General features: G+C 45.4%; 1 protein-coding gene across 1 annotated transcript in view; it reads left to right on the top strand.

Annotated features, from left to right (window-relative positions):
- Positions 1-17,487: 17,487 nt before the first annotated feature.
- The window catches only part of SOAT1 (sterol O-acyltransferase 1), a 240,174-nt gene continuing 231,777 nt past the window's right edge, over positions 17,488-25,884 (top strand). Inside the window, exon 1 of the mRNA XM_085601804.1 lies at positions 17,488-17,642. The gene's annotated coding sequence lies outside the window, so the exon portion shown is untranslated. The remainder of the gene's footprint in view (positions 17,643-25,884) is intronic.

The following is a 25,884-nucleotide window of genomic DNA, read 5'->3' as shown; positions in this document are numbered from 1 at the left end:
TGCCTCTACTACACACCCGCCCAGCTGAAGCTCCTCCACCTAAGACATAGTGACCGCTGCGACTGCTGTGAGAGCATTGGGCGGACTTTCGACACCTCGCATGGGACTGCCCCCCCATTGGGTGCTATTGGGCGGAGGTGCTGGAGGCTCTTGCCCAGATGACCAGACTGCATATCCCTGATGACCCCCTTGTTATGCTCCTGGGGTACACAGGAGCATTGGCCGCCCGATGCAGAGATACATTTCCTTGGCACTCCTGCTGGCTAAACGGCGAGTCGCCTGTAGATGGGACAGAAGGAAGGCGCCCAAATTCAAGGATTGGCTGCAAGATCTTATATTCTGCCAAGACCAATTGCAAATATATATCAATCTCCTGCCACCTTCTTCCCGCCCACGTGACATCTGGTCTCCCCTCCAGACGTACCTTCTAGCACAAGCTTCCACTAATGACGTTGACAAAGAACTGCGACAGGACAGCTAACAAGCCTTGCACATGTGTACTGCTCGATTTTCCCGGCCCTATTGTGTTGATGGGTGATTAGGGTGACTTCAGTCTATTACCATTCAAGCCTGAGGGTTAGAGTAGTGAATGAAGTCTATTTACTAGGCACTTCGACATGATCCTGTGTTCTTCCCCATAGATTAGGGCTTGCACACATATCCTAGGGGATAGATTCATTAGTCTTAGGGATAACCTGCCCTGTAGTGAGGGTATTTCATGGAGCCGTGTTGAATTCAGGCCTGGTAGGCCTCAAACGGGGGAGACTCCATCTTTCTTTCTGCTCCAGCAGCTTGAGATGTTTCTAGGTTACAGGGGATGTTTTAGTTATGAGGTGTTATTCGCTTGGAGAGAACCGGTTCAGACCGGCCCTTATCGAAGGATTGTATTTTTCTTCATGCTGAAGACGCTACATCAGGCCGGCCGGCTGGGAAAGTGTCCTTGGCACGGGGAGGTACAAGAATTTGGTGGGCGGCAGGTTACGGGCTGGAATTTTCCATGAGAAAATGCACCTCTATATTAGTGAAAGCCTGAGGCAGATACTGGCGCTTATTCTTTCAATCCATAGGCGGCACCTAGCCGTTAGCAGAAAAGCTACTACTTATTCCAGGGAAGACAGATGACAAACTTGAGGGCGGAGAAAGACCAAGAGACAGATACTCTTCTAGCAGAATTGCCAGAGAGGAGAGAGTAGCCGATGAGGAAGAGGTCCCAGTGACTCGGAGAAGGGAGCTACGGAGGTGTGATCCCCAGGCGAGCCGAGGCACAGACGAGAAGGGGACCTAGATGACCATTGAGTGCAGGCTACACACGACTAAGGTGATGTCGACCCCTTTCTTATTAGAGTGTACAACCTAATCTTTCACTTTTTCTTTACAGGTTATGTGTTACATTATGTGCTTGCGTATATGATATGTATATATATAATAAAGTCAGTTTGTAGTAAATCAACATGTGCTGCGTGTTCTTGTATAAGAGGGTAGCCTATTCTTCTAGTCAGCTGCAACTCGACATGAACAGATGTTAACCCTGATCCGGTAAGTGGTAGCTGAATAAGGGAGAAAGGAGCCCCTCGAACCAGAGAACAGGTTGTGCTCAAACTGGCAGTTCTTGTGTGATCTGATACACTGATTCCCTTGTCGTATGTTATAGTGATCATAGGATGAACTCGTGAAGGCTGCCGTCTGGGTAGGAAGTCCTGGGTCCGTTTGGGACCGCGAGGCTGAGGCTGCCGTCTGGGTAGGAAGTCCTGGGTCCGTTTGGGACCGCGAGGCTAAGGCTACCGCCTGGGTAGGAAGTCCTGGGTCCGTTTGGGACCGCGAGGCTGAGGCTGCCGTCTGGGTAGGAAGTCCTGGGTCCGTTTGGGACCGCGAGGCTGAGGCTGCCGTCTGGGTAGGAAGTCCTGGGTCCGTTTGGGACCGCGAGGCTAAGGCTACCGTCTGGGTAGGGAGTCCTGGGTCCGTTTGGGACCGCGAGGCTAAGGCTACCGTCTGGGTAGGAAGTCCTGGGTCCGTTTGGGACCGCGAGGCTAAGGCTACCGTCTGGGTAGGAAGTCCTGGGTCCGTTTGGGACCGCGAGGCTAAGGCTGCCGCCTGGGTAGGAAGTCCTGGGTCCGTTTGGGACCGCGAGGCTAAGGCTACCGTCTGGGTAGGAAGTCCTGGGTCCGTTTGGGACCGCGAGGCTAAGGCTGCCGTCTGGGTAGGAAGTTCTGGGTCCGTTTGGGACCGCGAGGCTAAGGCTGCCGTCTGGGTAGGAAGTTCTGGGTCCGTTTGGGACCGCGAGGCTAAGGCTGCCGTCTGGGTAGGAAGTCCTGGGTCCGTCTTGGATCGCGAGGCCGCCACTTGTATTATAAGAGGTCTTGATATATATATATATATATATATATATATATATAGTAGGAATTCCCTGTCCTTAGGTGGTATATATATATGTGGTTACTTATTGTGAATAGGCCCTAGGGAGGGGGTAACGTTCTGGCTGGGTTAGAAAGGCTCTGTTGAGCGGGTTCTATCTGATCCGACAACCCAAGCAGAACATTTGGCGTCACGAACCGTTTTCGAAACCTGTGTGCGTCGTGTTGTCTCGTGTTTGCTTTCGGCGTGTGCGTGGTTTTCTTTGTATATTATTTGTGGTATAATTGTGTGTATAGTTTTTCTTTTTCTTTCCTTTCTTCTTTCTTTTCCACAATGTTTTCTAAAAAGTCAAAATCTACTTTTAAGTTGCCCATTGATATTCCCGGATGGGATTCAACGCCTTATGAAGCCTTAGCCCGGGAGTGGGCTGATTCTACTGGTTTGAGTGAGAATTGGAATTCTTCTTTGGAGCTGGCGGAGCCGGCTAATGTGATTACTTTTTTACAGAAGGCACCCATCTCGAAGGGTGAGGAGATTCCCATTTTAGGGCGCAGAGGTTGGATTGTCCTGTCTGCGTACAGAATTCTGCATGAGAGGTTGTTGAAGCTACAGATCTCTTTTAAGGATGTGGAAGCGCACTTTGTTGAGATTCAGAATTCTCATACTTTATTGCGGTGTCAAAATAAGTTGCTTACTGACAAACTTGAGACTTATCAGACTATTGCCGAGAGGGCGGCTGTGCGAATTGCCCGTTATAAATACAAACATTGGCGCGGCTGGGTTTCAACGCGAAAGGTGCGCCTGGTCGTGGCGAATGCCGGACTGGATTGGAATCCTGATGAATGGGATGGTAATATCTGGAACTCGAGCGATTCTTGTTCCTCGGGTGAGGAATTTGTTAAATGTGAGTCCTCCCGCTCCCGCCATGATTGTAAGCCTGCTTCTCGCACCCCTGATGGTGCACCCCGTGATTGCGCTCGTCCTTCGAGCGGGGTTGATGCTTCTTCCGCTGATTGTTCCTCTACGTGTACTGGTCGAGCTCCTTGTGATGCTCACCCCGCGGTCTCGGTGCATCCAGTTTTTCGTCGGAAATTGCAGCAGTCTCCTGCTGCTCCGCAGGGTATTTCTTTAGACTCTTTAGAGGACTTTACCCAACAGGAAATTAGTGATATTTTGCAGCGATTTCGGCAGCGAGCTGGTGAGACATTACTCACATGGATGGTGCGCCTTTATGAACTGTGCGCTGCTGGCATTATGTTGGATAATGGTGATTGTTTGAAATTTTGTTCCTTGAGCTCGGATTCTACTGTACAGGATCATTTTCGTAACTATAATGGTGGTGGTCAAATTTCTTTACTTCAATTGGCGACTGAGGGTTGTAATATAAAGTACCCTACTGAGTCTGATTGGCCTGTGAATGACAAACAGTGGTATACTTTGCGCGACGCTGCACAACGTCTCAAAGAAGAGGTGATGAAAACGGCGATTTTTCTAGGTACTGCTGACAGGTTGCTTGATGGTTCATTGACATCTTCTGTGCGGAATCGTATTATTCGTTCTTCCCCTGTTGCTTATAAGCAGGTCATGATGACTTTATTGATTAATCAAACTGGTAACGTGTTATCTACAGTACTGGAATCGGTACGCCAACTCGGTGAGTTAGGCGAGTGGTTTAAACCTGAACGTCAGTCCCGGCCTGACACTCGTACTCCTGGTGACAATAAGCTTACTAGACGTGATATCTTTTCTGGTCTTTTGGCTGATGGTGTGCGGAGGGAGGACATTGACGGTGAGACAACTGCTCGTTTGTGGGAGTTGTTTCGCAAACGTGGCTTGGATCGGAAGGAGGGTGCCCGGCGTGTTCGGATGTCTGAGTGTGATCGCGGTGGTTCTGACGGTAGCGGTGATGATGACCGCCGTGGGCGCTCTGTTCGTCGTGATGACCGACGTTATGTACGTGATATGTCCCCCCGTCGAGAGAGAGACAGAGAGAGAGAAGAGGAAAGAGAGAGGGGAAAAAATGATTATATTTACAACAGACGTAGAGATGATAGGGATCAATCCCCTGAGTTGAGGAGGAGAGTGGATCGTCATAATCTGGCCGATCGAAACCAGCACTGTACTGCTGCTGACACGAATCCATTTCGTACTGGGAATGGATATGAACAGGAGGCACCTATACCTAAGAAACGTGAGAGTCTTTATCCTGATTTATCCTGGTACACAGAATGCGGTAAACATGACTAGGAAATAGGTCAAGCTCCAGTACACAGATGGGCTCACAGAGATAATAGACCCTATGTAGATATTGAAATTTATTGGAGACATCGTAATATCCAAAGGGCCCGAGCATTGGTAGATACAGGAGCGGAGGCCACTCTTATTCATGGTAAATCAAAGAAGTTTAAAGGTCAGCCTTTTACAATTACCGGATTAGGTGGAAAGGAAACTCCCGCAATTCAAACATTACTTGAAATGAGAATAGGTAGAATCCCTAGAAAAGAATACCCTGTACTAGTGGTGCCTCTCTTGGAATTCATAATTGGAATAGATATTTTGAAAGGAATGACTTTGCATTTAGATGATGGATGTTACCAATTTGGAACTACGCATTATATATCGTCCAGGCCTATACGGGTTGGTCGTTTACGAATGCCCCCTATAACAGTTCCTCAGGCGACAAAAGTGGTTTGTCAGAAGCAGTATCGTATTCCGGGTGGTCATGAGGAGATTAGTACCACTATTCAGGAGTTGGTGGATGCAGGTGTTATAGCCCCAGTTACTTCTGATTGGAATAATCCTGTTTGGCCTGTACGTAAGAGTGATAATTCTTGGCGTATGACTGTTGATTATCGAGAATTGAACAAACACACACCCTCTTTGACTGTTGCAGTACCGGATGTTATTACTCTAATTGAAAGAATCCAAAAACATCCGGGTACATGGTATGCGTCAATTGATATTGCTAATGCTTTCTTTTCGATCCCGATTGCCCCTGAGTGTCAGGAACAGTTCAGTTTTACGTGGAATGGGCGTCAAATGACGTTTAGGAGTCTTCCTCAGGGCTATGTGCATAGCCCTACTATATGTCACCGGCTGGTGGCAGAGCATTTGGCTGAGGTACCAGTTCATCCACAGGTTCAGATGTGTCATTATATTGATGATGTTTTGATCCAAGGCGAAACACAAGAGGAAGTTCAGACCCAATTGGACAGAGTCATTGAGTGCTTGCGTGAGAAAGGTTGGGAAATCAATCCGGATAAACTACAAGGCCCGTCCCAGGCTGTGAAATTTTTGGGTATTAATTGGCATGAAGGGCACCGTGAAGTGATCCCTCAGGTTAAACAGAAGATTCTTGATTTTGCAGTTCCAAGGAATAGGAAGGAAGCCCAAAGCTTCATTGGTTTATTTGGTTTTTGGCGTCAGCATATTCCTCATTTGAGTCAAATATTGGCCCCCTTGTACCGTGTCACCCGTAAAAAGAATGCGTTTGATTGGGATACACCACAGCAAAATGCGTTCGACCTAGAAAAAGAGGCAATTCAACATGCTTTGGATTTATGGCCCGTACGTGATGGGGAGGTAGATTTAAATGTGTCTGTACAGGGCCTTTATGCGAATTGGAGCTTGTGGCAGAAGCAAGGCAGAAGTAGAGTACCGTTAGGTTTCTGGACCAAAAAGTTACCTGATGCTAGTGAGCGTTATACACCCTTTGAGAAACAGTTACTTGCATGTTATTGGGCTCTGGTGGATACCGAGCAATTGACTTTGGGACATGATATAGTTTTGCGACCTGAGATTCCTATTATGCAGTGGGTTATGAGTTCGCCAAAAACTCACCGCATTGGACACGCTCAGGAGGCGAGTGTGATTAAATGGAAATGGTATATACAAGACAGGGCACGTGTGGGACAGAAAGGAGTTGCATCTTTGCATGAGCAGGTGGCGCGAGCGCCATCGACTGAGACTGAGAGTGTATGATCCGTACCTTTAGTACAGGAGTCTCCTGTCAAGTGGGGTAGACCCTTTGATAATTTGTCCGTAGAGGACAGGAACCATGTCTGGTTTACGGATGGTTCAGCAAGGTTCATAGGGCCGAAACGGCACTGGAAAGCGGTGTCCTATAATCCGGTCACGCAGAAACTGCTGAGCACAACTGGTGAAGGTAAGAGCAGCCAATTCGCTGAATTGTATGCTGTTTATCAAGTCCTGAAACAAGAATTACCCGGTACATGTCATATTTTCACTGACTCTTGGTCTACTGCCAATGGATTGGCAGTTTGGTTACCGACTTGGCATTCCCATAATTGGGAATTGCATTCAAAACAGTTGTGGGGAAGAGAGTTATGGCAAGAGATTTGGGAGATGCTCCCACAGAGTACTGTTACAATCTTCCATGTGGATTCTCACACCCCTATAGATTCTCTTGACAAATTTTTTCATAACATTACAGATGAGAAATCTAAAATTGCTGAGGCAGTGGTGGACAGGCAAGATTCTGATATGGCGGGATTGGCGAAATGGGCCCACCAGAAGGCAGGACATTTTGGAGAGAAAGCCACTAGCAGGTGGGCTGCTGATCGAGGAATTTATATTCCCTTGGATTTGATCAAGAATGTTATTTTACATTGTCCCATTTGTCAGCATATCAGACAGCGCAAAGTGCCCCAAATTGTTAAAGGTCATTTACATCGCGGGAAACTGCCCGCTCAAATTTGGCAAATTGATTACATTGGTCCACTTCCCATGAGCAGGAATTGTCAATATGTTTGCACAATTGTTGATACATACAGTGGCTTGTTGGTAGCCCTTCCCTGTAAGCAAGCTACCCAATTGAATACCATTAAAACGTTGGAATTGGTTATCATGTATTATGGTGTGCCATTCCAAATTCAATCTGATAATGCATCCCATTTTCGTGGAAGATTGGTACAGGAATTCTGTGCGGAAAACAATATTGACTGGGTGTTCCATGTCCCGTACTATCCACAGGCCTCAGGTCTTGTGGAGAGAATGAATGGTCTGCTGAAGGGGCAGCTGCGTAAACTAACTGATGACAAATATAAGAATTGGCGAGACTTTTTGTCTCAAGCACTATTAATTTTGAATAATCGTCCTTTTCTAAATGCTGAATCTCCACTTATGCGTTTGTTCCCTCCGAATGTTAATGCTCAGCCAAATGAAATCAGAGAGACTGTGATGTACTGGGAGATTACTCCCGGAGCTTTGGCTCCATGTAGAGCGACCCCAGGGTCGGCAGGTTTAGACTTGCATGCCATGGATGACACCGTTCTAAAAGGTAAGGATCGGGTCATCATCGCGACCGGTGTTGGTGTTCATATACCACCCGGGAATTTTGGATTAATCGCCCCTAGATCGGGGCTGGCCGTAAAAGGCATTCAGGTACTTGGAGGGGTCATTGACAGCGATTATCAGGGAGAGATTAAGGTGCTCCTGCTAAATAGCAGTGAAGCTGATTTGCTGACCCATCGAACTGACCGAGTGGCTCAATTACTGATAATGCCTGTCTTCAGTGGTGGGATGATAAAAGGCACTGCCCCAACTTTGCTAACTGTACGAGGCCAGAAAGGTTTTGGCTCCACAGATAACCCTGGGGCCAGGGTTTGGGTGCAGTCGCCTAAGACTCCCCCTGAACAGGCAGAGGTCATCGCCACCGGTCATGATAATACCATTTTAGTTATGAGACCAGGGAAAGATAGCTGGGAAGCAGTCCCGGCTGACAAATGTTACTTACGAGAATGATTAATGCCTGTATTTGATTTTCTTTCAGATCATTCTTTGGACAGTAGCTGCAGGATGTGTCGTCGCAGGACTATTTTCGGGTTGGTTCGACGAGGGAGGAGGACTCCCGTCAACCCCGGATGAGCTACGCGCCCGAGTGTCGCGTTCCTTTGCTGCGTGGGATTCGTCATCGAACTTTTGGACACTACTGGCGAAAAGGGTGACCGATGCCCCTCACTTTTGTTTGACGCCGATGAGATCCGTACATGATATCCTTGCGACCTGTCTGGTTGCTGTCCCTGCTTCACTGGAAACCCTAACTAATATTTTCAACATTTCGAAGGCTCGCCCCAATGTTCTTCTGGGCGATTTTGCCACCCACACGTATTGCCCCTTATGTACGGAACTTCCGGACAGGATACCCCCCATCCAATCCCAAATAGTTACCTATAATATCACACAAGGTGATATATGCTTTTTTCTTACATGTACTCCTAGTGCAATCTCTGAATGTCTACAGCTGAAATTGAAAGGTGCTACTTCTTTCACCTTTCATGAGCGAACTTTGTGCTTTCAAAGGACACCGAAAACATGTGCTTCGGTTATGAACAATATGACTTGCAAGAGTTTGGTAGTTACCCCTAGTCATTATCGCACGATGTTGCTACCTGCCGGATGGCTTTTCTCATGTGGTAATACTTCTTGGCCATATGTCCCCGCGAATATTTCCGGTGGCCCCTGTGCTATTACAAGACTCAGTTTACTAATGTTCTCGTCACATCCGAATGCCAATTCTCGTGTGATTCGAGATACAGTGATGTTACAGGAGGATTGTGACTCATCTTTGCATTTGTATTCCAAGTCTGAATACCTTAGCTTGGCTATTTCAATTATTGGTGTTCCTGCTTTGGCGGTTTATAATGCTAAATCTATTGAGAAAATGGCCTGCTGGATGGTAAAATCTATTAATCATACTTCTACAGTCCTATCTGACATGCTGTTAGACGCCCAGGGTGAACGTAGAGCCATCTTGCAAAATAGAGCGGCCATTGATTATCTTTTACTTAAACATGGACATGACTGCTCTGACTTTGAGGGTCTTTGTTGTTTTAACTTGTCTGATCATACACAATCTATTCGTGCCCACATTGACAGGTTACATGATTTGACGGAGGAAGTGAGAAAACACATTGACCAGGGCTGGTTTGACTGGCTCTTTAATTGGTTACCTGACCTGTATCTATTACGTCGAATATTAGGAGGTATTCTACTTACCATCGCTGTTTTGATCTCTATTTGTTGTTTTATTCAGTGTATCCCTTCACTACTTCAATTCTGCACACTTGGTACTAGACATAGGTCAGTTAGTTTTGTTTCATATTATTCCTCTACGGATGTTAGTTCGGTTTAATGAATGTATAATGGACTGAAGTCAAGGGTGAAATGTACTGCTCGATTTTCCCGGCCCTATTGTGTTGATGGGTGATTAGGGTGACTTCAGTCTATTACCATTCAAGCCTGAGGGTTAGAGTAGTGAATGAAGTCTATTTACTAGGCACTTCGACATGATCCTGTGTTCTTCCCCATAGATTAGGGCTTGCACACATATCCTAGGGGATAGATTCATTAGTCTTAGGGATAACCTGCCCTGTAGTGAGGGTATTTCATGGAGCCGTGTTGAATTCAGGCCTGGTAGGCCTCAAACGGGGGAGACTCCATCTTTCTTTCTGCTCCAGCAGCTTGAGATGTTTCTAGGTTACAGGGGATGTTTTAGTTATGAGGTGTTATTCGCTTGGAGAGAACCGGTTCAGACCGGCCCTTATCGAAGGATTGTATTTTTCTTCATGCTGAAGACGCTACATCAGGCCGGCCGGCTGGGAAAGTGTCCTTGGCACGGGGAGGTACAAGAATTTGGTGGGCGGCAGGTTACGGGCTGGAATTTTCCATGAGAAAATGCACCTCTATATTAGTGAAAGCCTGAGGCAGATACTGGCGCTTATTCTTTCAATCCATAGGCGGCACCTAGCCGTTAGCAGAAAAGCTACTACTTATTCCAGGGAAGACAGATGACAAACTTGAGGGCGGAGAAAGACCAAGAGACAGATACTCTTCTAGCAGAATTGCCAGAGAGGAGAGAGTAGCCGATGAGGAAGAGGTCCCAGTGACTCGGAGAAGGGAGCTACGGAGGTGTGATCCCCAGGCGAGCCGAGGCACAGACGAGAAGGGGACCTAGATGACCATTGAGTGCAGGCTACACACGACTAAGGTGATGTCGACCCCTTTCTTATTAGAGTGTACAACCTAATCTTTCACTTTTTCTTTACAGGTTATGTGTTACATTATGTGCTTGCGTATATGATATGTATATATATAATAAAGTCAGTTTGTAGTAAATCAACATGTGCTGCGTGTTCTTGTATAAGAGGGTAGCCTATTCTTCTAGTCAGCTGCAACTCGACATGAACAGATGTTAACCCTGATCCGGTAAGTGGTAGCTGAATAAGGGAGAAAGGAGCCCCTCGAACCAGAGAACAGGTTGTGCTCAAACTGGCAGTTCTTGTGTGATCTGATACACTGATTCCCTTGTCGTATGTTATAGTGATCATAGGATGAACTCGTGAAGGCTGCCGTCTGGGTAGGAAGTCCTGGGTCCGTTTGGGACCGCGAGGCTGAGGCTGCCGTCTGGGTAGGAAGTCCTGGGTCCGTTTGGGACCGCGAGGCTAAGGCTACCGCCTGGGTAGGAAGTCCTGGGTCCGTTTGGGACCGCGAGGCTGAGGCTGCCGTCTGGGTAGGAAGTCCTGGGTCCGTTTGGGACCGCGAGGCTGAGGCTGCCGTCTGGGTAGGAAGTCCTGGGTCCGTTTGGGACCGCGAGGCTAAGGCTACCGTCTGGGTAGGGAGTCCTGGGTCCGTTTGGGACCGCGAGGCTAAGGCTACCGTCTGGGTAGGAAGTCCTGGGTCCGTTTGGGACCGCGAGGCTAAGGCTACCGTCTGGGTAGGAAGTCCTGGGTCCGTTTGGGACCGCGAGGCTAAGGCTGCCGCCTGGGTAGGAAGTCCTGGGTCCGTTTGGGACCGCGAGGCTAAGGCTACCGTCTGGGTAGGAAGTCCTGGGTCCGTTTGGGACCGCGAGGCTAAGGCTGCCGTCTGGGTAGGAAGTTCTGGGTCCGTTTGGGACCGCGAGGCTAAGGCTGCCGTCTGGGTAGGAAGTTCTGGGTCCGTTTGGGACCGCGAGGCTAAGGCTGCCGTCTGGGTAGGAAGTCCTGGGTCCGTCTTGGATCGCGAGGCCGCCACTTGTATTATAAGAGGTCTTGATATATATATATATATATATATATATATATATATAGTAGGAATTCCCTGTCCTTAGGTGGTATATATATATGTGGTTACTTATTGTGAATAGGCCCTAGGGAGGGGTAACGTTCTGGCTGGGTTAGAAAGGCTCTGTTGAGCGGGTTCTATCTGATCCGACAACCCAAGCAGAACAACATGAAAAGCGGTTTGATTCCTATTGCAGCTGATTGGGTTTGGAATGTAAACATCACATTGTCTGCATCACTGAGAATAGTGAAAGCCATTGTATGATGCTAATGCTGTTTCTCGATTGTTTATATATACACAACACGCCTTATTGGGCTTATTGAGTGGCAATGTTTTCTTTTTTAAGTTTTGTGCCCTAATTTCAAAACTCAATAAATTAATTTAAAAATGTATATATATAATATTGCAATTTTAGGAAAACAAGGTATGTAATACACCATAAATCACCCAAGCGCATCCTATACCACACACACACACAATCGTTCATACAAACAAATGCATACCCACACATACTCATACATCCTACGAAATAAGGGTTCAAAACTTTCAATATATCAATATATACATGGAGACAAAAAAAACCTCTAGATATGGGACAACTGAGGACTCGGTCAGGTCCACAAAGATTAAACAAGTCAGACAATTCCAGAATTAATTAATAAATGAGAAATAGTTGATAATACAATTCATAGTTGAAATTCAGTTTCTTCTTAACATATGGATGAATATGGGGGGGGGGAAACATGTTAACAGAGAAGCTCCAGCCCCGACACGCTTTTCGGTGGGTGACCCCGATATGGGTCTCACCTTCTTCAGGGCGCAGTAGTCAAATACAAACAAGGGAGGAATCGCCTAGTAAAAACAAGGAAGATGGCAACCAACGTCACTGGTCAGTGGGCGGTGAAGAGGCTCGTGGCCGGAGCCACAAAGGTGGGTTGACAAAACCCCTGAGTTGGATGGAAATAATATCAAAGTCCTCGGAAGCAAACCACCAAATAAAGCACTAGAGGGTCCGGGGAAAAAGATGATCCCCCGTCGGGGCCACTGGCTCTCTCCAGGATAGGATAGAAAATGGAGGTAGACTAATAATCCAAAAGTAGGGTGCTGATGGACCCGAGGGTGAAGTACGGACAAGTCCAATTCCCGTCCAGCACCTCAGGCTGGTACGGGAATCCGACGTAGTGATAGAATCTGCTATGTATTTTTGAGTTTCCCCTGTTTTTTCTGCCTGTTATAGTCTCACTCCCTTCTGTGTGAGTTGGAGAACGGTACATGAGCCAGTTATTCTCTGGTAGTGCCACAAGGATCTGAAACTCCTTACCTCCCTCCCTTCGTCTAACAACCTGCATAGCCACCTTCAAAAAGGACATCAAGCTCCTCCTATTTGACAGACACCTGGGTTAATTACCCTCCATCATACCCAAGTACTCTATCCAGGAGACAAACTACCTTCCTTGTGTGTCCCCACCATCTTACTCAATGCTTGAACCATATACGTTTCTTGTCCAGTGGCTGCACTTGTCCTGGCCGCAGCTACCGATGCAATATATCTGAACATAATTATTGTAACTGTAAGTTGATGTACCCTTGTATCATGCTACTGCTGTAAAGCGCTCTGATGCATTCGGGCAAAGTCTGCGCTATATAAAATTGCGTGAATTTTTTTTTTTTTAAACAGTACTCGATATACTACTCATACATGATGTTAAACAACTTAAGATCTCTTAGCTCTCAACTGGGCAAATCAAACGTTCAGAAATCTACAAGTTTTCTCATTTCAGAGAAAAAGTAGCTTGTCCACTATTTTTTTCAGTCTCCATACTTACAACATTCTTAATTTTCTTTTGGACAAAAATGTTTTTGTTCGATTACAAATTCCTTTACTCCAATGGTGGTTAATGGAAATTAAAATGGAACCAGTTTCTGTCTTGTGATGCCACTGGTAGCTGTCCCTCATGTTTACATGCATGATTTATCTTACATTTATAATGAAAGAAAAGTCCCAACATGCAATGAATGCTACACATAGAATCGGCTTCGCCTGATTTGGCAGAGGTCTCAACTTTCCTAACCAATGCTTGAAATGGAAAAATAGAGGTGCAGGTATTCTGAACCAGAGTACCTGCTTGGTTCTGAGAAGTGGCGGCACTCTCCATTTAAACGTATGAAGTCACTGTTGATAAGTGCCAGTTCTCCCCGGCCCATTAAAGCACTGCCTAAGATCACGTATAAGTAGCTCATCCCATCCATTTTTTTAGGTCTCACGACCTGCGTTGCACTGCGCAGCAGTGCTCGCGCAGGCGAGAGTCCTTTTGTCCGGGGTTCAGAAATGGACCCTAGAATCGCACACGCTTGTGGTGTGTTTTTTGTTTTGGGGTCTGTAATTGGGCTTTGAGTGCGTGTTTTGTTTCAACAGAGCACGCAATAGGCCAAAGGCGGGCGCATTGCTCCGCCCACGGCCTATTGGTGTCTGTTACGCGCACCAAAGCCCATATGTTTTCAATTATCATGCCCAGACACAGGCGTGATAATTGAAAACAAATGCCTCGCAGTGGCGCGCGCGCACCACTCGCGGGCGTGGTTTTTTTTTCTTCAGTGCCACTTGTATTTTCTTGCGCGCGGCTTATGTGTTTTCATTTTTACAAAATATTGGCATGTACCATCTTCAGCCGTAGCGTTATATTGCAGAGCGCCTTCTTAATCTTCTGAGCGTCAACACTGAGAAGCTGTTCTGAAAACTGCCATATTACCGCTCTCGGAGCAGTGGGCACAACAGCAGAGCACTGACAAGGAGCGAGCCTAACTCTGTTTTAATGTGCGTCCCATGGTTGCTTGGATACCGTCAGTGACCTGGAAACTGCAAGGTCTACTTCCGGACACGTTTTGTTGATGTTGCATCAGAATTGGTGAACAAGGAACTGGGATGGAATCTGCTGAACAGCAAAGTGAGTGTTGAGCGCGTTTGGAAATGGGGATGGGGGCTTTGGAGTGCTTGAATGGTGTGAATTCAGTGTCACTGGCTGCGAATACCGGGGTCTTTGACGCCTCTTGTATACATAGTATGTAGTGCCACCTGGAATTTACAGGACATCAGGGCACTCTCCTGGTCCCCCCGGGCCCCCACCACCTCTTAGAGTCAGACGGAGATAGAAGTAAGTGTAGTTGGTGAGTTTAGAATACCTAAACTGAGGTGCACCAGCACTTTTGAAGGTGCTCTTGGCCCGCTTTTATTTTTAGTTTCCAAGATGGAAACCTGAGAACACGGGAGGCTCTCACTCTGTTGCTTAATAGTTGATCAGGATGCTTTAGATCGTTATGTTTCTAGTTTTTGTTCCATTTATATACTGGCTGTGATTTTCTCACATTCGTGGGAGATGTGGGACTTTTATTTCCCTTAAAGGATCAATGAGATTTTTCCAAGTATGACGCAGTTTCAGAGTTATCACAGAAAGTGCAGCAGGATCTCTGTCTGGAATCGCCTCACTGTCCTTTAAATTTAAGACCCCTTTCCCACCAATCCTTTTTGGTGAAATGTTCTTTTCTCTCTTTCGGTCCATTATCTGAAAGAATCTGACACACAAGGGCTTCAGAGATGCAGGGACGCTGACTATTTGATGTTAAATAGTTTTCCCCCAAAATTCTTAGGACCAGAGCAATTCCTTGTGTTTTTACATGAGAACCATATATTAACAGAGATGCTAGCCTGCATGCTCAGTTGCTATCTTTACTGAGAGATTTACCCAGCATCTCCTTGAATGGGTTCACACCCTAGGCATCTTTCCTTCGGCCTAGACAGGCTTTAGGCAGGGAATAGAATCACTGGACAATGTAGCATACGATGGAGAGAGAGGATGCTTATTGGCCAAGATGGCAAGGCCTTCCTGGTTGACTGGCGTTCCCAGTGCATTGTAGGAGAATCTTTTTGGCCTAGATACTTGAGCGGGCACTATAGTCAAAAGCCTAGCAAGGCAGCAGGGGAGTGAGTCGCGATTGTGTCATTGCACTGATCCTCTTTGTGATTTATGCAGGTGACCTATCAGTCTAAGTTGATTCCTCGCTTCTGAAGTTGAGCTGACCTAGAACCTATGGTTTTGGCTCTTCAAGGAAGTCTGTACCGACTCTAAACACATAATCTCAAGGGAATTACCTTTCTGTAAATAACATGAAGACCAGGCTGCTTTTGGCGTGCCAAAAACTAGTAGTAGTCAGCCAGTGCAATTTTTTTAATTTTTCATTTTATATAGTGTCACTACCTGTGAAATGGGGTTAATGCACTTTACAGTGAACAAACAACAATTTTCTTTACATTTAATCTTAAGGGAATAAAATAAGGGAAGGGAGAATTAATTAAACGATCATCAAGTACATCATTTGAGTGCAACATCTTCTTCCAAAAAGGTAGGAATGGATAATGAGACGTGTGTGGTTGTGTGTGTGGTTGTATGTGTAGTTGTGTGTGTAGTTGTGTGTGGTTGTGTGTGGTTGTGTGGGTGGCTGTGTGTGTGTGGTTGTGTGCTTGTGGTTGTGTGTGTGGTTGTGTGTGCGTTGTGTTTGTGGTTGTGTGTGTCGTTGTGTGTGTGTGTCGTTGTGTGTGTGGTTGTGTGGGTGGCTGTGTGTGTGTGGTTGTGTGCTTTTGGTTGTGTGTGTGTTGTGTTTGTGGTTGTGTGTGTGGTTGTGTGTGGTGTGGTTGTGTGTAATTGTGTGTGTGGCTGTGTGTGTGTGGTTGAGTGTGTGTGTGGTTGTGTGTGTGGTTGTGTGATTACACATCACATAATTACACTGTATTCAATACAACATAAATACACTCCACATACCACTCAGTACTACATAATTGCACGTCACATAATTACTCTCTACTTAATGCAAGATAAATACACTCCACACAATACCACTCTGTGCCACATAATAACACAACACATAATTACACTGTACTCAATGCAACATAAATACACACCTTTCACTCAAGTTCGTGCTATATAAAAAAAAAAAAAACAATTGCAATGCAATAGGTCTCACATTACTGAATCTTTGAGCTGCTATTGGTGTTGCATTATTATTAGCAATGCCAACAGCTCAAACTTTAATAATGCGAGACCTATTGCATTTAAAATGCTTGTTAACTTTGGATTCAGTGACTTGTAGTCGTTTATAAAAACATGACTATAAGTGACAGAACCCTAAGTACAATTCTAGACTATGCTGGGTACTCAACCTTGGACCTAAACATTTTTACAGCTCTGCTTTGTGCTGAGAATAAGAAACTCGCTCCAATTAAAGTACTCAACCCACGAAACATCTTCCGTTTTTGCCTGTAATAAGGCTTCTCAGTCTATGATGTTCTTTTCTGATATAGTTCCAGAACTCTCAAGTTTGCTGGACCGATGGGTGACTGCCCCATCTAGGGTAGGTTTTTATTTTGCATTCTGGGATTTGAATCCCAATTTAGACCATTATAAAATCATGGCTGCATGCCACAGAATACAAAAAATAAACTTGAACTGGCATGGACAGACCAGGATAACTTGCCGGCTCTGCAGCTGTAGTCGTACTTAAGTTAGGCCTGTATTTGGGGTCATTCTTCTGTCTCCTTGGTTGACGCCAACATGTAACCATACTTCTGTCCATGGCTTTGGTCACCCTAGCCAAGCTTGCAAACGGGACGATCGAGGCGGGGGTTTAAGCGCAGTACTAACGGATATGAGTATCATTATCTTGCTAATATGTTGCGGAAGTACTGTTCATTCAGTAGCCGTACTGCCCGATGACCAGGAGGTGATGTGCCACTTCAGTATGGCCGCGTCCGTAACCTCTTCCAAGTTGTCCAAAGGGGCATCTTCAAGATGGCCGCCTCCCAACTTGCTGCACAAGTGCACGCCTGGCACACAGATTTCCAGTAGCGATTATAACGTTCGTGTACGTAATTTAGAATTTCTCCAAACCATCTCATGGTTCTAGTGTCCAGTGCCGAGCGTTAAGTGACCACGCAACGCACATACCCCTCACGGCCTGAGTCTATCCTCGGGAGGGATAGGTTGCACGTGGTAATTCCTGGTTGTGCTCCGCCCCCCGGCGGTCATAGAGACGAATAGAACGCCCCCTGCTTCTGATGTAGAGCACGCCCGGCTCCTGCCTGGCAGTGTATGATAGTGTTCACAGAGGTGGAAGGAGTGCAATAGTGTGGCTGGAGGCTTTTATCATCCTTAGCACAACAAGAACAGAGCCGCGAGCAGGTGGGTTCCTAACGTTTTGTATCTGGCATAATGTGAAACGTACCATTAGTGTGTGGTGGAGTGCAAAGCGGGCATTTTATTTATGGCTGTGTGTGTAACAGACGATACCCGTATCCGTAACTATTGTATGCTTGAATGTTTTACTCAGCTATGTTTACAAATAGCAGAGCAATGCGGGAACAAGTACTCGCTGTGTTGGCGAACCTCGGTGTGTAGAACGATGATTTTATTGATGGCTTGTCTTTTAAACATGGACGTGTTTGTAATTGAGTGTATTAGAACTCTTTGTTTAGGTGAGGTTATTGTGTACAGCTAGTTATGGAACAGGAATATTTATCTGTATGTTGGTGGTTAGCTAATAATAACGTTAGAGTGTTTTTGTAACGTATCACTGTGTGACAGCTGTTTTTGTGTGTATTAAAGTACATGGCATGTGTATAGCTGACCTGATGGTGATAGTAATATACCTATGATTGAGTGACTTCTCAGTGCATCCGGTTTCGAGAAAAGCACTAGCATGTGTGTATAACTGAATGTGAGTGAGGGCAACCTACATGTGTGGGTTTGTGCTGTTCAGTTGATCGCAATCGTGTGCGATTGCTACATCTATCTGACTTCATTGTCTGTGAGTAATGCACATTCTCACGATTGAGCAATTCTTCCTCTCTCGTGGACGTATCGTTTAAAGCAAGTACAGCATGTTCAGTATTTTTCCTAGTTTGTTGGAGTGATTGTATTCGTTGCATTTTTTTTATCTCGGTGTTTTTACGTGAGTGGTGTTTGTGTGTTGCTCGGTGTTAGTATTTCAGCTTTGGAAGGCTAGAGGGTGAGCCATAGAAATATGTGGCTCCTCGTTAGGTCTGACTGGACATTCGCATGTTTCTGTGAATTGTACTTTTCTATCTCGGAAATGGTCTGAACATTTGAGCTGTACATGTTTGTGGCTTATCAATCAAAAATGTGGTGTTGTGAACTCTAGTTGAGAAGTTGCATTGTCGTGTAAGCTGCGCATCTACGTGGCTCCTCGTTGATGTAGTTCTGCGAGCAGTATATGCCTGTGCTAAGTCTTGGCGTGTGAATTCTGCTTGTATGGGTCAGTATTTTATTATGAACTGTACATGTGTTTGGCTCAGCGTTGGTATGGTTATGTGAATAGACTTGCCTGTAGCTAACGGTTGGTATGCTCATGCAAGTTCTGTACATCTCGTTCAGCACTGTAGAGCGACCTTTAGACGATGGTTCAGCTTTGGTGTGGTCACCTGACATGCACTCACCGGCGTGAAAATGTGAGCAGTTCGTTTCTTTAACTCGGCAGTGAGGCGCAGCAATACACTGTATATACCTAGTTGAATACTGGTGTGGTTATAGGAGGCGTACATGTCTTTTTAGGTCTGGGTTGATGTTGCCCTGTGACCTAGGTAGTTCATTCAAGTTGTGCTGTGGATGAGTAAGCCCGGTGTGGTCATGTGAGCTGGATAGATCTGTGACTCTCATTGAACATAAGGTGCTCTGTGTGCTTTGACCTTTTTTGTGAGTGGTTTGGATTGTTTTGTGTTAGTTGATGCTTGAAAAGTGGGATCTTTGGTTGCGTGTTCCTAGTCTCCCTTTATGTAATTTTTGCATCCACAACTTGTCCCTTCCATTAATCACAGGACCATGAAGGGTCTTGTATATAGCTATTCACACCACTGCTTGAAGCTTCTAAGCACTCTAAACATCAGCCACTATCATCAGCGGCGTAGTTTGGTCAGTAAGATTGGGGGTATGTGAGCTTAATATTTCGCAACAATCACGCTGGTTAAAATACATTATATGAGACTCATGGCATGGGCTTAAGGAGCAGTAAGAACGGAGAGGAGCACGGCTTGTGAGGGGTACTCAAAACTTATTTTTTTGTAAAATAACCATTTTTAAGACCTTTAAAACAGAGACAAGTGTGTTTTTTCTCTGCATGTGTATGTAAAAATCACAAGTGAAATCTGACAAACACCTCACCATACATGAATTAGAGCACCCTTTACCCAACTTTTTACAATGGAATACATTTATTAGGAGGAGGGGTTTTAACAACCCAAACACCCTCTTGAAGCTACACCCCTGGTTATCATCAACCATTTTAAGGGTACGCAATGTATTGCCCTCAGAAGGATGGAAAGCTGAAATGGTCTTGCCTGGAATAATTCTTGTTACCTTGGGTTTACGCCAGATATTGTCAGAGAGTACTTAACTTGCTGAGCAAACATCTTGCGTATGCACTATTTATTCTCTCTACAAATGTGTTATCCTAAATCAATTGTAAGCATCCTTCTGTTGACATAAGCACTATAAAAGTGCCTGTCTGAACTTTCTCGGGGACTCCTGCCTTTCACACTGATATTTTACACTGCCGCGATTTCTGCTAATGCTTACTTTATAACGGGCCTAGAAAAATCAGAATAATGTTACTAGAACCAGGCCTCAAAATCCTAAAAATGTTACTAGACCTGCAGGTCTAGTGACAAATAATCTACTCGACCTAATTATAATGCTCTTGACCCATAAACTGGTTTCAAATTATGTCATTCTGGGCAAGTATTTTAATTCAGTCACCATTTTCTTCTTTATCACGTATGAAAGCACCTTCACATATGTGAGTTCTGCATTTCTGCTGTACAGATAACTCTTTTGTTTGATTTAATGGACTAAACTTTTGTGCCATATATAATACAAATCTAGCCACATATAGGATACACATGACCGCTGACTTGCCTCAATTCATTAACCTCAATGTCATCAGTGCGGGGGCAGGAATGTTTTTCAACTCCTGTTTAATAACTGTCACTTTTAATAAATACACTGTCATTTGCAATCACCAGATTTTACATTTAAAGGCCCACAGAATTTCCCACTGACGTGGTTTTAAAACTAAATAGTGTACAATGTCTGCAAATATGTGTCATTTGCACATCACCAAGTAAAGTGTTCTAATTTGTTTTGCTCCTATGTAAATCTTCGTTTGCATCACGCCTCTGAAATACAAAAAAAGTTTTCATGATTCCTGATATATTTTGAAATACTTGTACTATTCATTTACAAGCTGTTTAAATGCTGTTAGGAAAAAAAACTGACATTTTACAGCATTTTGTTTCACAATTATTGTCACATAACTCACTTGACAAAGCATTAACTATAATAAGAGAAACTAAAGTAAACACATTTTTCCAGGAACATAAGCAACAATTAGTAAAAAGACAAACTGCAGGGACCATAAATGCTAAAAATAGCTCAACCTGATAAAATCTCACTTAACTTTGCAGGCCTGTATAAGCTGTATTTCAATGTTTAAAACTGTGCTTTCAAATGCCATGGATCGCTGACAACAAGGAGAACAAAACAGCAAAAGATGATTGACCTAGTTTGTCTTAGAATAAATTCCTAGTCTCTCTTATTTGTTGGTAATAGCTTGGCCGTGGGTTGTATGGGAACTTTAGTTTGTGATTGGTCACTGCCAGATGTTAACTAGCGGTGGGCAGAGTTTGTGTAGTTTCACTGTGGAATTCAGTGGAGTTATATGCAAGTCTTGCGAGATTCAGCAGAGTTCCGCCAATGGGTGGAAAATATGCATGTTGAACTGCAAATTCGCACCAGTAGAGCCAGATGCGCAGAAAAATCAGCACAAGAGGCACGTGCACTGTGCAAGATCGTGCAGCCATTCGAGTTGATTTTTCTAGAGCTCGAGAAGAAAATCTACTCAAGAAGCAGCTCTGTAACCCTGATCGCCCGCAGTAGAAACTGCACTGTGGCATTTTTGGAGCCTTGTGGGAAAACATTCTTCCACACGGCGTTTTGCGGAATTTGGCCAGAACCCCTCATTGAGAGTAACAAAGAGTCACCAAATTCTGCCAATTGGACGTGCGGAATGAAATATCACCCCCTTATTTTTTTTTCTAAGGTAGGGGAGAGGGTGTGGTGTAATGGCCAGAGCTGTTGACTTTGGAACTCGGTAACCAGGTTGGAGCCTTGATTCTGTGATTCTGGGCAAATCACTTAATACCTAATGAAAAAAAAATGCCCTTATGTAATGCAACTGTTACTCATGTAAAGCGCTCCAGTACCTTTGGGTCGAGTTTGTGCTATATAAAAACATATATATATAATATAATATTTTTTTTTTTTACACAGGTGCATCTGCATGAATCAAAGACACCTTTTTATTGCACTTTTATTAAGGGAACTGTCAAAGCCTCATTACCCTTGCCAAACAGAAATGAAATGAAATGAAAACGATATTTATAAAGCGCATGGCTACCCGGGAGTGTCCCAGCGCTGAAGGATCATACAAGGACGGAGGCCCGACTATGGGAACAGCCAAGTTTTAAGTAGTTTTCTGAAGGTCAGATGATTGGGAATCAGACGTAGCTGAAGCGGCAGGGAGTTCCAGAGTTTGGAGACATTGTAAGAAAAGAGTCGTCCGCCACTTCTGGCTCTTTTTATTCTCGGCACCTCGGCCAGACGCAGGTCATCTGATCGAAGTTTTCTCTTGGCTTTATAGGGAAGAATCAGGGCTGAGTTGATTGCTGGGCCTGTACCTGACAGTGTTTTATGGGCAATACATAATGACTTGAATTTAATGCGTTCAAGCACGGGAAGCCAGTGGAGGGAGTGTAAGGCAGGTTTGGCTGATTGTCTGTTTGGGGTGCCCGTTAGAATTCTGGCTGCGCTGTTTTGAACTAACTGGAGTTTGGCAATTACTGAGGAGGGTGCGCCTAAGTATAAGGCATTCCCATAGTCTAACCTGGAGAGTATAAGGGATTGTATTAGTATCTTTTTTGCTGGAGTGGGAAGCAAAGGGAGCACTTTACGGGCCATTCTGAGCATGCAGAAACAGGTGGCTGTTGTCTTCCTGGCCTGTGTTCTAAAGGTCAGGTCTTGGTCTAGCCAAATGCCCAGACTTTTGATTTCGGACTTAAGGGTGGGGGGTGGTCCCATGCTTAGAGGCCACATTGAGTCAGGGTGAAAGCTGCTGTAATTGCCTAAGACCATAATCTCGGTCTTTCCACCGTTGAGCTTGAGTTGGGAATGATCCATCCATTCTGAGATGTCTTTTAGACAGGAATGGAGGCTATTGGTGTGATTTGCTGCCTGATTAAGTGCTACCACCAGTTGCGTGTCGTCCGCGTAGGTCACTATGCGGATGCCATGGGGGGCAACTATGGCTGCTAGGGGGGACATGTAAACGTTAAAAAGGGTCGGGCTGAGAGAGGAGCCCTGTGGGACCCCACTCTTTAAATTGGCTGGCTCAGACATTACTTTCTCCTCGAAGACGTGAAAGGTTCTTCCTTCTAGGAAGGACCGCATCCATTGAAGCACAGTGCCTGTGACTCCTACGTTCCTCAACCGGTTGATGAGGGTCTCATGGTTCACTGTGTCGAATGCCGCGCTTAGGTCTAGGAGGATAATAGCTGTGGAGCCTCCTGAATCGAGGATTTTTCTGCTTTCCTCAACTACTGCTAGCAGGGCTGTCTCTGTGCTCTGACGAGGTCGAAATCCAGTCTGAGAAGAGTGCAGCAGGTTGTGAGTTTCTAGGAAGCCTGAAAGAGTCTGGTTGACAAATTTTTCGGTAATTTTGCTTAATCCTGGTAAAAGGGAAATTGGGCGGTAGTTTCCCATTTCAGTGGGGTCTAGGTTAGGTTTCTTAAGTAGAGCCCTAACCATCGCCTGTTTCCAGCTGGCAGGGACTGATCCTGTGTTGAGTGAGGCGTTAATCAGGTTCAGTATGTTTGGGGCTAAGGTGGTTATAGCTTTCTTCAGAATGTATAGTGGAGCTGGGTCTGTTGGTGATCCGCTTTTTATGGTGGAAAGCAGAGTGAGAAGAGTTTCTAAGTTCATAGGGGGAAAGGTCTCCAGAGTGGGTTTGGTTGAATGAGAGTCTGGGTAGAATGAAGTTTCCAGCGCTTCATTCCTTTGAGGGAGGGATTCGAGGATGGTTTGTATCTTATGATTGAAGAAGCTAGCCAATTTGTTGCATCGTTGGCCTGAAGGGTCAGGAACAGTGCGGGGAGCGGGTGTTTTAAGTAGTTTTTTAATAATGGTAAATGTTTCTCTGGGCGAGTTCTGGGCTGAAAGAATTTTTTCTTCATAGTAGGAGGATTGGGCCTTTTTTATTTGAGATTTGTACATTTGGATGGCCGCTCTGTATTCTAATTTTTTTGTAGGGAGATATTCTTTTCTCCATTGCCTTTCCTTGGTTTTGCATTGCTGTTTAAATGCTCTTAGCTCAGGGGTGAACCAAGGGGCCATGTGGGGCCTTTCAGACTTTTTTATTCTAACTTTGGGGAGAACAGAATCCAGTGATTGATTTATCCAGTCTGAAAAATTTTTGTTGGCAATTGTTGGGCCGAGATTAGATTTGGGTTGGGTTCTTTCAAGGGTTTGGATCCATTTCTCTAACGGAAGTTTAGCCCAGGGGCGGTCATAAGTCCAGGAGGTTTGGAGGGGGGGGTTCAGGTATGGAAGTCTCCAGGATAGGTTTATCAAAAAATGATCAGTCCATGGGAGAGGAATAGGGTCATCTCCTTTGAGGTCTACTAGATTTGAGAAAACTTGATCTAATAGGTGGCCTTTAATATGGGTGGCTTGAAGAATTTTTCCCTTCATGTGTAGTGCAGAGAGGTCCCTAGTCAACTCCTTAGCATTGCCAGACGAGATATCGTCAAAGTGGAGGTTGTAGTCTCCCAGGAGAGTAAAATTGGGTGCTGAACTTGCAAGATTAGCTGTGGTCTCGAGCAGCGAATGGTGGAAGGAGCCGAGGGCTCCAGGAGGGCGATAAATGAGGATACCCGAGAGTGATAGGCTCGGTGAAATTTCTATGTTGAAGTAGGTGCTTTCGCAGTCGGTGATTGGACTCCCAAGCAGACGACAGATAAATTGGGGTTTATGAATAATCGCAATCCCGCCCCCCCTGCCTGTTGCGCGGTCAACCCTCTGCATCATAAAGCCTTGAGGGAGGGCTTGAATGATGTCGGGTTCTGCGCATGAGGTGAGCCATGTTTCCGTCAGAAATAGCACGTCAGGGTCTAAATCTTGGAGGAGCATCCAGATTTCGGTAGTATGTTTGGAGAAAGATCTACAGTTTAGTAATGATATTTTGAGCACTGCAGAAGGGGAGGAGGGCTCTAGGTTAGGAGGAGTAAAATTGTGCAGACAGTAAGGGCAGTAGTCGGGGATTTTATCCGGCAGAATGGAATGTGTACAGGCGTTGCTTACAGGTCTATTAAGCTGGTTGAGCTGGGTAAGTGAGTAGTAATGTTGAACGGGGGACCTGGATGCAGGGTTTGTGGTCCCTGGGCCCGGTCTGGCGCGGACGGGCGCAGACGGGCTTGCCTTTGGCGCGCCTTCGGCGCGCCGGCGGCGCGCCCGCTGCGCGCGTCCGCTGCGCGTGACTCCAGACATGTGGGTTTTAAAGGGCAGGAGACAGCTACTAGAATGCTGACCTGCGCCAGTGGGCTTCCTCACTTCCTGTGTTGCGGTGTTTTCCCTCCACTCAATCTGAACTTTCAGTGGTGGACCGGGGAATCGCAAGACACAGCGTGAAGGTAAGCAGAGTATTGGTGCAATTATTTAAAAAATACAAGTTTAAATTCAGATTACAAGCGTCCCAAACGTTAAAACGTTAAAAACACGAAGGCAATATTTAAAACAACAATGCTGCCGTGACTCTGAGCCCTTCACCAGGCGCTTCAGAGCATGTACCTTTAGGCTGGCACTAACAGTCTTTTCTCTCGCGTCCGCGAGTTGGTTTAAATTACAACTTTGCAATACCTGTTGATTGTTTCAAAGTCATGTCTCCAGTTGGTATGTGCAAGCTCAACATTTTTAAAGAAGGTGGCTGTGGTTCACAGCTCATGAACAGAATTTTTACACAGCTGCTCAAAGACCCTCCCTCTGTTTGTGATATGCCATGGAATGTTTGACGTGTACTCTACTTTTAGACTAAAGGTGTACTTTTCAGGTAGGCCTATGAACACAATTCTCACACGTATGGTTCAAGCATAGTAAAATACTTCAATTTACACTTCAAAATATAACCGTGCAATTTGCAGGCTTTAGCTGCAAGGTCTTTTAAGATCTAAACGGGTAGCCTACAATGTTTACAAAAGAAGCAAATCATTTAGATTAGAAGATGGGTATTAAGCAGTAGCAGTGGAGTAGGAGGTATTTCGTTTTCTGATAGGAAGCCTAGATATTCTGAATGTAAGTGGCT

Source organism: Triturus cristatus, chromosome 4_2 (genome assembly GCF_964204655.1).
Source record: "Triturus cristatus chromosome 4_2, aTriCri1.1, whole genome shotgun sequence".
Lineage (NCBI taxonomy): Eukaryota > Metazoa > Chordata > Amphibia > Caudata > Salamandridae > Triturus > Triturus cristatus.
This window is presented reverse-complemented; position numbering and strand designations above follow the sequence as displayed.